This window comes from Camelus bactrianus, chromosome 3 (assembly GCF_048773025.1).
Source record: "Camelus bactrianus isolate YW-2024 breed Bactrian camel chromosome 3, ASM4877302v1, whole genome shotgun sequence".
Lineage (NCBI taxonomy): Eukaryota > Metazoa > Chordata > Mammalia > Artiodactyla > Camelidae > Camelus > Camelus bactrianus.
In genome coordinates this window covers 153361508-153374041 of record NC_133541.1, presented here as the reverse complement: position 1 = coordinate 153374041, position 12534 = coordinate 153361508, and positions in this window count along the sequence as shown.

Sequence of the window (12534 nt, the reverse complement as noted above, 5' to 3'; positions counted from 1 at the left end):
AATAGTGTAGTAATTATTTTTTAAACCGTGATTCATGTAACGCTTTTGGAAACGGAATTTCACGGTAATGAAACTATGTAAATTACAATTCTTTTGAGTAGAACACGCTTGAAGACAATTTTTCTGCGAAATGTGCCTCATTTTCAAAACTGCCATTAGGAGAACACTGTGAAATCTGAGAAAATGCTTCTAAGTGTCAATATGCCTTGAATGGTGAATGAAAGTCCGGTAATCCACATGTTAATAAGAGTGTAGTAATTATTTTGTAAACTGTGATTCAAGTAGTGCTTTTGGAAAATGGAATTTCACGGTAATGAAACTATGTAAATTACAATTCTATTGAGTAGAACGAGCTAGAAGAGAATTTTTCTGTGAAAATTGCATGGTTATCGAATCTGAAGTTTGGAAAAAGGTGCAAAAGGAGAGTAAATATTTGTAGGTGTAAATGTGCCTTTATGTTGCAAGAAAGTTCGGTAATCCACATTTTCACAACATATTAAAGAATCTTTTTCTAATCCGTGGTGCATGTACAGTGTTCAGAACGTGGAATTTCACGGTGATTGAAACAATGTAAATTACTTCTCTATTGGGTAGAACTCGCTCCGAGAGTGTTTTTCTGCGAAAACTTCGTCATTTTTGAAACTGGCGTTTGGAAAACGCTGCAAAATCTGAGAAAATACTTCTAAGAATCAATATTCAATGTATTGTGATGAAAGTTCTGTAATCCACATGCTAACAAATTTGTAGTGAATATTTGTTGAATCCTTTATGCATGTAGCATGTTCGGAACACGGAATTTCACGGGCAGGGAATTTATGTAAATTACAATTCCCTTGGTTAGAAATCACTCCAAGAGTTTTTTACTGAGAAATAGGCCAGATTTTTTAAACTGACGTTAGGAAAATACTGCAAAAACAGATTACTAGATTCTCGGTGTAAATCTGCCTTGTATGGTGGATGAAAGATCGGTAATCTTTATGCTAACATCTCTGTAGTGAATATTTGTCGAATCCTTGATGCATGTAGCTTTTTCGGAACACGGAATTTCACAATGACGGGTTCTATGTAAATTGCATGTCTATTGGGTAGAACTCGCTCCAAGAGGATTTTCCTGTGGAAACTGCATGATTTTAGAGACTGACATTAGGAGAAAACTACTAAATCAGAATAAAATTTCTATGTATAAATATGCACTGTAAGGTGGATGAAAGTTCATTAATACACATGTTCACAACTCATTAAAGAATGTTTGTTGAATCCGTGGTGCATGTAACATGTTCAGAACACGGAATGTCACGGTGATTGAAACTAGGTAAGTTACATATCTTTTGGGTAGAACTGGCTCCAAGAGCATTTTTCAGCCACATCTGCCTCATTTTCAAAACTGGCTTTAAAACTAACCTGTGAAATCTGAAAAAATTCTTCAAAGTGCCAGTAAGCCTTGTATGGTGGATGAAAGTGCTGTAATCCACTTGCTAACAACTCTGTAGTGAATATTTGTCGCATTCGAGATGCCTGTAGCGTGTTCGGAACACGGAATTTAACGGTGAGCGAATCCATGTAAATTACAGGTCTATTGGTTAGAACCCGCTCCAAGAGGTTTCTGCCGTGAAATCTGCCTCATTTTGGAAACTGGCGTTTCGAAAGCTCTGTGAAATCAGAGAAAAAGCTTCTAAGCAACAATACGCCTACTACTGTGATGAAAGACCTGTAATCCACATGCAAACAAAAATGTAGTGTATTTTTGTCAAAAATTCTCTGCATGTAGCGTGTTCGAAACACGTAATTTCACAGCGGGAGACTCTATGTAATTTACATATCTATTGGGTAGAACACGCTCCGTTTTTTCCTTTGAAAACTGCCTGATTTTCGAAACTGCTATAAGGAAAAAGCTGCGAACTCAGAGTTAATGTTTCTAGGTGTAAATATGCCTTTTATGGTGGATGAAAGTTCTGTAATACACATGTACACAACTCATTAAAAATGTTTCTCAAATCGGTGATGTATGTAGCGTGTTCGAAACACGGACTGTCACGGTGAGGGAAACTATGTGAATTACAAATCTCTTGGTTAGAACACGCTCCAGGAGCATTTTACTGAAAAATCTGCCTCAGTTTGGAAACTGGTGTTTTGAAAATGCTGCAAAATCTGAGTAAATGCTTTAAGGTGACAATATGCCTTCAATGGGTTATTAAAGATGTGTAATTCACATGCGAAGAATTCAGCAGTGAATATTTGTTGAATCCGTGGTGCATGTACCGTTTTCGGAACACGGAATGTTACGGTGACGGTATCTATGAAAATGAGATGTCTACTGCATAGAACATGCACCAAGAGAATTTTTCTGCGAAAACTGCATGATTTTGGTAACTGACATTAGGAAAACCTGCGAAATCTAAGTAAATGTTTCTAGGTGTAAATATGCCTTGTATTGTGTTTGAAAAATCGGTAATCCACATGCTCACGCTCATTAAATAATGTTTGTCGAAGCCGTGATGAATGTAACGTTTTCGGAACACGGAATGTCTCGGTGAGTGAAACTCTGAATATAACAATTCTGCTGGATAGAACTCGCTTGAATTGAATGTTTCTGTGACAATTTCATGATTTTCAAAACTGGATGTTAGGAAAAACCTGCAAAATCAGAATAACTACTTCTAGGTGTAAATATGCCTTGTATGGTGGATGAAAGTTCGGTAATCCACATGCTCACACTCATTAAAGAATGTTTGTCCAATTCGTGATGCATGTGATGTGTTCGGAATACGGAATGTCATAGTGAAGGAAACAATGTACGTTACATATCTATTGGGTAGAAATCGCTTGAAGAGTATTTTTCTGTGAAATGTGCCTCATTTTCAAAACTGCCATTAAGAGAACCCTGTGAAATCTGAGAAAATGCTTCTAAGTGTCAATATGCCTTGAACGGTGAATGAAAGTCCAGTAATCCACATGTTAATAATAGTGTAGTAATTATTTTTTAAACCGTGATTCATGTAACGCTTTTGGAAACGGAATTTCACGGTAATGAAACTATGTAAATTACAATTCTTTTGAGTAGAACACGCTTGAAGACAATTTTTCTGCGAAATGTGCCTCATTTTCAAAACTGCCATTAGGAGAACACTGTGAAATCTGAGAAAATGCTTCTAAGTGTCAATATGCCTTGAATGGTGAATGAAAGTCCGGTAATCCACATGTTAATAAGAGTGTAGTAATTATTTTGTAAACTGTGATTCAAGTAGTGCTTTTGGAAAATGGAATTTCACGGTAATGAAACTATGTAAATTACAATTCTATTGAGTAGAACGAGCTAGAAGAGAATTTTTCTGTGAAAATTGCATGGTTATCGAATCTGAAGTTTGGAAAAAGGTGCAAAAGGAGAGTAAATATTTGTAGGTGTAAATGTGCCTTTATGTTGCAAGAAAGTTCGGTAATCCACATTTTCACAACATATTAAAGAATCTTTTTCTAATCCGTGGTGCATGTACAGTGTTCAGAACGTGGAATTTCACGGTGATTGAAACAATGTAAATTACTTCTCTATTGGGTAGAACTCGCTCCGAGAGTGTTTTTCTGCGAAAACTTCGTCATTTTTGAAACTGGCGTTTGGAAAACGCTGCAAAATCTGAGAAAATACTTCTAAGAATCAATATTCAATGTATTGTGATGAAAGTTCTGTAATCCACATGCTAACAAATTTGTAGTGAATATTTGTTGAATCCTTTATGCATGTAGCATGTTCGGAACACGGAATTTCACGGGCAGGGAATTTATGTAAATTACAATTCCCTTGGTTAGAAATCACTCCAAGAGTTTTTTACTGAGAAATAGGCCAGATTTTTTAAACTGACGTTAGGAAAATACTGCAAAAACAGATTACTAGATTCTCGGTGTAAATCTGCCTTGTATGGTGGATGAAAGATCGGTAATCTTTATGCTAACATCTCTGTAGTGAATATTTGTCGAATCCTTGATGCATGTAGCTTTTTCGGAACACGGAATTTCACAATGACGGGTTCTATGTAAATTGCATGTCTATTGGGTAGAACTCGCTCCAAGAGGATTTTCCTGTGGAAACTGCATGATTTTAGAGACTGACATTAGGAGAAAACTACTAAATCAGAATAAAATTTCTATGTATAAATATGCACTGTAAGGTGGATGAAAGTTCATTAATACACATGTTCACAACTCATTAAAGAATGTTTGTTGAATCCGTGGTGCATGTAACATGTTCAGAACACGGAATGTCACGGTGATTGAAACTAGGTAAGTTACATATCTTTTGGGTAGAACTGGCTCCAAGAGCATTTTTCAGCCACATCTGCCTCATTTTCAAAACTGGCTTTAAAACTAACCTGTGAAATCTGAAAAAATTCTTCAAAGTGCCAGTAAGCCTTGTATGGTGGATGAAAGTGCTGTAATCCACTTGCTAACAACTCTGTAGTGAATATTTGTCGCATTCGAGATGCCTGTAGCGTGTTCGGAACACGGAATTTAACGGTGAGCGAATCCATGTAAATTACAGGTCTATTGGTTAGAACCCGCTCCAAGAGGTTTCTGCCGTGAAATCTGCCTCATTTTGGAAACTGGCGTTTCGAAAGCTCTGTGAAATCAGAGAAAAAGCTTCTAAGCAACAATACGCCTACTACTGTGATGAAAGACCTGTAATCCACATGCAAACAAAAATGTAGTGTATTTTTGTCAAAAATTCTCTGCATGTAGCGTGTTCGAAACACGTAATTTCACAGCGGGAGACTCTATGTAATTTACATATCTATTGGGTAGAACACGCTCCGTTTTTTCCTTTGAAAACTGCCTGATTTTCGAAACTGCTATAAGGAAAAAGCTGCGAACTCAGAGTTAATGTTTCTAGGTGTAAATATGCCTTTTATGGTGGATGAAAGTTCTGTAATACACATGTACACAACTCATTAAAAATGTTTCTCAAATCGGTGATGTATGTAGCGTGTTCGAAACACGGACTGTCACGGTGAGGGAAACTATGTGAATTACAAATCTCTTGGTTAGAACACGCTCCAGGAGCATTTTACTGAAAAATCTGCCTCAGTTTGGAAACTGGTGTTTTGAAAATGCTGCAAAATCTGAGTAAATGCTTTAAGGTGACAATATGCCTTCAATGGGTTATTAAAGATGTGTAATTCACATGCGAAGAATTCAGCAGTGAATATTTGTTGAATCCGTGGTGCATGTACCGTTTTCGGAACACGGAATGTTACGGTGACGGTATCTATGAAAATGAGATGTCTACTGCATAGAACATGCACCAAGAGAATTTTTCTGCGAAAACTGCATGATTTTGGTAACTGACATTAGGAAAACCTGCGAAATCTAAGTAAATGTTTCTAGGTGTAAATATGCCTTGTATTGTGTTTGAAAAATCGGTAATCCACATGCTCACGCTCATTAAATAATGTTTGTCGAAGCCGTGATGAATGTAACGTTTTCGGAACACGGAATGTCTCGGTGAGTGAAACTCTGAATATAACAATTCTGCTGGATAGAACTCGCTTGAATTGAATGTTTCTGTGACAATTTCATGATTTTCAAAACTGGATGTTAGGAAAAACCTGCAAAATCAGAATAACTACTTCTAGGTGTAAATATGCCTTGTATGGTGGATGAAAGTTCGGTAATCCACATGCTCACACTCATTAAAGAATGTTTGTCCAATTCGTGATGCATGTGATGTGTTCGGAATACGGAATGTCATAGTGAAGGAAACAATGTACGTTACATATCTATTGGGTAGAAATCGCTTGAAGAGTATTTTTCTGTGAAATGTGCCTCATTTTCAAAACTGCCATTAAGAGAACCCTGTGAAATCTGAGAAAATGCTTCTAAGTGTCAATATGCCTTGAATGGTGAATGAAAGTCCAGTAATCCACATGTTAATAATAGTGTAGTAATTATTTTTTAAACCGTGATTCATGTAACGCTTTTGGAAACGGAATTTCACGGTAATGAAACTATGTAAATTACAATTCTTTTGAGTAGAACACGCTTGAAGACAATTTTTCTGCGAAATGTGCCTCATTTTCAAAACTGCCATTAGGAGAACACTGTGAAATCTGAGAAAATGCTTCTAAGTGTCAATATGCCTTGAATGGTGAATGAAAGTCCGGTAATCCACATGTTAATAAGAGTGTAGTAATTATTTTGTAAACTGTGATTCAAGTAGTGCTTTTGGAAAATGGAATTTCACGGTAATGAAACTATGTAAATTACAATTCTATTGAGTAGAACGAGCTAGAAGAGAATTTTTCTGTGAAAATTGCATGGTTATCGAATCTGAAGTTTGGAAAAAGGTGCAAAAGGAGAGTAAATATTTGTAGGTGTAAATGTGCCTTTATGTTGCAAGAAAGTTCGGTAATCCACATTTTCACAACATATTAAAGAATCTTTTTCTAATCCGTGGTGCATGTACAGTGTTCAGAACGTGGAATTTCACGGTGATTGAAACAATGTAAATTACTTCTCTATTGGGTAGAACTCGCTCCGAGAGTGTTTTTCTGCGAAAACTTCGTCATTTTTGAAACTGGCGTTTGGAAAACGCTGCAAAATCTGAGAAAATACTTCTAAGAATCAATATTCAATGTATTGTGATGAAAGTTCTGTAATCCACATGCTAACAAATTTGTAGTGAATATTTGTTGAATCCTTTATGCATGTAGCATGTTCGGAACACGGAATTTCACGGGCAGGGAATTTATGTAAATTACAATTCCCTTGGTTAGAAATCACTCCAAGAGTTTTTTACTGAGAAATAGGCCAGATTTTTTAAACTGACGTTAGGAAAATACTGCAAAAACAGATTACTAGATTCTCGGTGTAAATCTGCCTTGTATGGTGGATGAAAGATCGGTAATCTTTATGCTAACATCTCTGTAGTGAATATTTGTCGAATCCTTGATGCATGTAGCTTTTTCGGAACACGGAATTTCACAATGACGGGTTCTATGTAAATTGCATGTCTATTGGGTAGAACTCGCTCCAAGAGGATTTTCCTGTGGAAACTGCATGATTTTAGAGACTGACATTAGGAGAAAACTACTAAATCAGAATAAAATTTCTATGTATAAATATGCACTGTAAGGTGGATGAAAGTTCATTAATACACATGTTCACAACTCATTAAAGAATGTTTGTTGAATCCGTGGTGCATGTAACATGTTCAGAACACGGAATGTCACGGTGATTGAAACTAGGTAAGTTACATATCTTTTGGGTAGAACTGGCTCCAAGAGCATTTTTCAGCCACATCTGCCTCATTTTCAAAACTGGCTTTAAAACTAACCTGTGAAATCTGAAAAAATTCTTCAAAGTGCCAGTAAGCCTTGTATGGTGGATGAAAGTGCTGTAATCCACTTGCTAACAACTCTGTAGTGAATATTTGTCGCATTCGAGATGCCTGTAGCGTGTTCGGAACACGGAATTTAACGGTGAGCGAATCCATGTAAATTACAGGTCTATTGGTTAGAACCCGCTCCAAGAGGTTTCTGCCGTGAAATCTGCCTCATTTTGGAAACTGGCGTTTCGAAAGCTCTGTGAAATCAGAGAAAAAGCTTCTAAGCAACAATACGCCTACTACTGTGATGAAAGACCTGTAATCCACATGCAAACAAAAATGTAGTGTATTTTTGTCAAAAATTCTCTGCATGTAGCGTGTTCGAAACACGTAATTTCACAGCGGGAGACTCTATGTAATTTACATATCTATTGGGTAGAACACGCTCCGTTTTTTCCTTTGAAAACTGCCTGATTTTCGAAACTGCTATAAGGAAAAAGCTGCGAACTCAGAGTTAATGTTTCTAGGTGTAAATATGCCTTTTATGGTGGATGAAAGTTCTGTAATACACATGTACACAACTCATTAAAAATGTTTCTCAAATCGGTGATGTATGTAGCGTGTTCGAAACACGGACTGTCACGGTGAGGGAAACTATGTGAATTACAAATCTCTTGGTTAGAACACGCTCCAGGAGCATTTTACTGAAAAATCTGCCTCAGTTTGGAAACTGGTGTTTTGAAAATGCTGCAAAATCTGAGTAAATGCTTTAAGGTGACAATATGCCTTCAATGGGTTATTAAAGATGTGTAATTCACATGCGAAGAATTCAGCAGTGAATATTTGTTGAATCCGTGGTGCATGTACCGTTTTCGGAACACGGAATGTTACGGTGACGGTATCTATGAAAATGAGATGTCTACTGCATAGAACATGCACCAAGAGAATTTTTCTGCGAAAACTGCATGATTTTGGTAACTGACATTAGGAAAACCTGCGAAATCTAAGTAAATGTTTCTAGGTGTAAATATGCCTTGTATTGTGTTTGAAAAATCGGTAATCCACATGCTCACGCTCATTAAATAATGTTTGTCGAAGCCGTGATGAATGTAACGTTTTCGGAACACGGAATGTCTCGGTGAGTGAAACTCTGAATATAACAATTCTGCTGGATAGAACTCGCTTGAATTGAATGTTTCTGTGACAATTTCATGATTTTCAAAACTGGATGTTAGGAAAAACCTGCAAAATCAGAATAACTACTTCTAGGTGTAAATATGCCTTGTATGGTGGATGAAAGTTCGGTAATCCACATGCTCACACTCATTAAAGAATGTTTGTCCAATTCGTGATGCATGTGATGTGTTCGGAATACGGAATGTCATAGTGAAGGAAACAATGTACGTTACATATCTATTGGGTAGAAATCGCTTGAAGAGTATTTTTCTGTGAAATGTGCCTCATTTTCAAAACTGCCATTAAGAGAACCCTGTGAAATCTGAGAAAATGCTTCTAAGTGTCAATATGCCTTGAATGGTGAATGAAAGTCCAGTAATCCACATGTTAATAATAGTGTAGTAATTATTTTTTAAACCGTGATTCATGTAACGCTTTTGGAAACGGAATTTCACGGTAATGAAACTATGTAAATTACAATTCTTTTGAGTAGAACACGCTTGAAGACAATTTTTCTGCGAAATGTGCCTCATTTTCAAAACTGCCATTAGGAGAACACTGTGAAATCTGAGAAAATGCTTCTAAGTGTCAATATGCCTTGAATGGTGAATGAAAGTCCGGTAATCCACATGTTAATAAGAGTGTAGTAATTATTTTGTAAACTGTGATTCAAGTAGTGCTTTTGGAAAATGGAATTTCACGGTAATGAAACTATGTAAATTACAATTCTATTGAGTAGAACGAGCTAGAAGAGAATTTTTATGTGAAAATTGCATGGTTATCGAATCTGAAGTTTGGAAAAAGGTGCAAAAGGAGAGTAAATATTTGTAGGTGTAAATGTGCCTTTATGTTGCAAGAAAGTTCGGTAATCCACATTTTCACAACATATTAAAAATCTTTTTCTAATCCGTGGTGCATGTACATTGTTCAGAACGTGGAATTTCACGGTGATTGAAACAATGTAAATTACTTCTCTATTGGGTAGAACTCGCTCCGAGAGTGTTTTTCTGCGAAAACTTCGTCATTTTTGAAACTGGCGTTTGGAAAACGCTGCAAAATCTGAGAAAATACTTCTAAGAATCAATATTCAATGTATTGTGATGAAAGTTCTGTAATCCACATGCTAACAAATTTGTAGTGAATATTTGTCGAATCCTTTATGCATGTAGCATGTTCGGAACACGGAATTTCACGGGCAGGGAATTTATGTAAATTACAATTCCCTTGGTTAGAAATCACTCCAAGAGTTTTTTACTGAGAAATAGGCCAGATTTTTGAAACTGACGTTAGGAAAACACTGCAAAAACAGATTACTAGATTCTCGGTGTAAATCTGCCTTGTATGGAGGATGAAAGATCGGTAATCCTTATGCTAACATCTCTGTAGTGAATATTTGTCGAATCCTTGATGCATGTAGCTTTTTCGGAACACGGAATTTCACGATGACGGGTTCTATGTAAATTGCATGTCTATTGGGTAGAACTCGCTCCAAGAGGATTTTCCTGTGGAAACTGCATGATTTATAGACTGACATTAGGAGAAAACTACTAAATCAGAATAAAATTTCTATGTATAAATATGCACTGTAAGGTGGATTTAAGTTCGTTAATACACATGTTCACAACTCATTAAAGAATGTTTGTTGAATCCGTGGTGCATGTAACATGTTCAGAACACGGAATGTCACGGTGATTGAAACTAGGTAAGTTACATATCTTTTGGGTAGAACTGGCTCCAAGAGCATTTTTCTGCCAAATCTGCCTCATTTTCAAAACTGGCATTAAAACTAACCTGTGAAATCTGAGAAAATTCTTCAAAGTGCCAGTAAGCCTTGTATGGTGGATGAAAGTGCTGTAATCCACTTGCTAACAACTCTGTAGTGAATATTTGTCGCATTCGAGATGCCTGTAGCGTGTTCGGAACACGGAATTTAACGGTGAGCGAATCCATGTAAATTACAGGTCTATTGGTTAGAACCCGCTCCAAGAGGTTTCTGCCGTGAAATCTGCCTCATTTTGGAAACTGGCGTTTCGAAAGCTCTGTGAAATCAGAGAAAAAGCTTCTAAGCAACAATACGCCTACTAGTGTGATGAAAGACCTGTAATCCACATGCAAACAAAAATGTAGTGTATTTTTGTCAAAAATTCTCTGCATGTAGCGTGTTCGAAACACGTAATTTCACAGCGGGAGACTCTTTGTAATTTACATATCTATTGGGTAGAACACGCTCCGTTTTCTCCTTTGAAAACTGCCTGATTTTCGAAACTGCTATAAGGAAAAAGCTGCGAACTCAGAGTTAATGTTTCTAGGTGTAAATATGCCTTGTATGGTGGATGAAAGTTCTGTAATACACATGTACACAACTCATTAAAAATGTTTCTCAAATCGGTGATGTATGTAGCGTGTTCGAAACACGGACTGTCACGGTGAGGGAAACTATGTGAATTACAAATCTCTTGGTTAGAACACGCTCCAGGAGCATTTTACTGAAAAATCTGCCTCAGTTTGGAAACTGGTGTTTTGAAAATGCTGCAAAATCTGAGTAAATGCTTTAAGGTGACAATATGCCTTCAATGGGTTATTAAAGATGTGTAATTCACATGCGAAGAATTCAGCAGTGAATATTTGTTGAATCCGTGGTGCATGTACCGTTTTCGGAACACGGAATGTTACGGTGACGGTATCTATGAGAATGAGATGTCTATTGGATAGAACATGCACCAAGAGAATTTTTCTGCGAAAACTGCCTGATTTTGGTAACTGACGTTAGAAAACCTGCGAAATCTAAGTAAATGTTTCTAGGTGTAAATATGCCTTGTATTGTGGTTGAAAAATCGGTAATCCACATGCTCACGCTCATTAAATAATGTTTGTCGAAGCCGTGATGAATGTAACGTTTTCGGAACACGGAATGTCTCGGTGAGTGAAACTCTGAAAATAACAATTCTGCTGGATAGAACTTGCTTGAATTGAATGTTTCTGCGACAATTTCATGATTTTCAAAACTGGATGTTAGGAAAAACCTGCGAAATCAGAATAACTACTTCTAGGTGTAAATATGCCTTGTATGGTGGATGAAAGTTCGGTAATCCACATGCTCACACTCATTAAAGAATGTTTGTCCAATTCGTGATGCATGTGATGTGTTCGGAATACGGAATGTCATAGTGAAGGAAACAATGTACGTTACATATCTATTGGGTAGAAATCGCTTGAAGAGTATTTTTCTGTGAAATGTGCCTCATTTTCAAAACTGCCATTAAGAGAACCCTGTGAAATCTGAGAAAATGCTTCTAAGTGTCAATATGCCTTGAATGGTGAATGAAAGTCCAGTAATCAACATGTTAATAAGAGTGTAGTAATTATTTTGTAAACCGTGATTCAAGTAGTGCTTTTGGAAAATGGAATTTCACGGTAATGAAACTATGTAAATTACAATTCTATTGAGTAGAACACGCTTGAAGACAATTTTTCTGCGAAATGTGCCTCATTTTCAAAACTGCCATTAGGAGAACAGTGTGAAATCTGAGAAAAAGCTTCTAAGCGTCAATATGCCTTGAATGGTGAATGAAAGTCCGGTAATCCACATGTTAATAAGAGTGTAGTAATTATTTTGTAAACCGTGATTCAAGTAGTGCTTTTGGAAAATGGAATTTCACGGTAATGAAACTATGTAAATTAAAATTCTATTGAGTAGAACAAGCTAGAAGAGAATTTTTCTGTGAAAATTGCATGGTTATCGAATCTGAAGTTTGGAAAAAGGTGCAAAAGGAGAGTAAATATTTGTAGGTGTAAATGTGCCTTTATGTTGCAAGAAAGTTCGGTAATCCACATTTTCACAACATATTAAAGAATCTTTTTCTAATCCGTGGTGCATGTACAGTGTTCAGAACGTGGAATTTCACGGTGATTGAAACAATGTAAATTACTTCTCTATTGGGTAGAACTCGCTCCGAGAGTGTTTTTCTGCGAAAACTTCGTCATTTTTGAAACTGGCGTTTGGAAAACGCTGCAAAATCTGAGAAAATACTTCTAAGAATCAATAT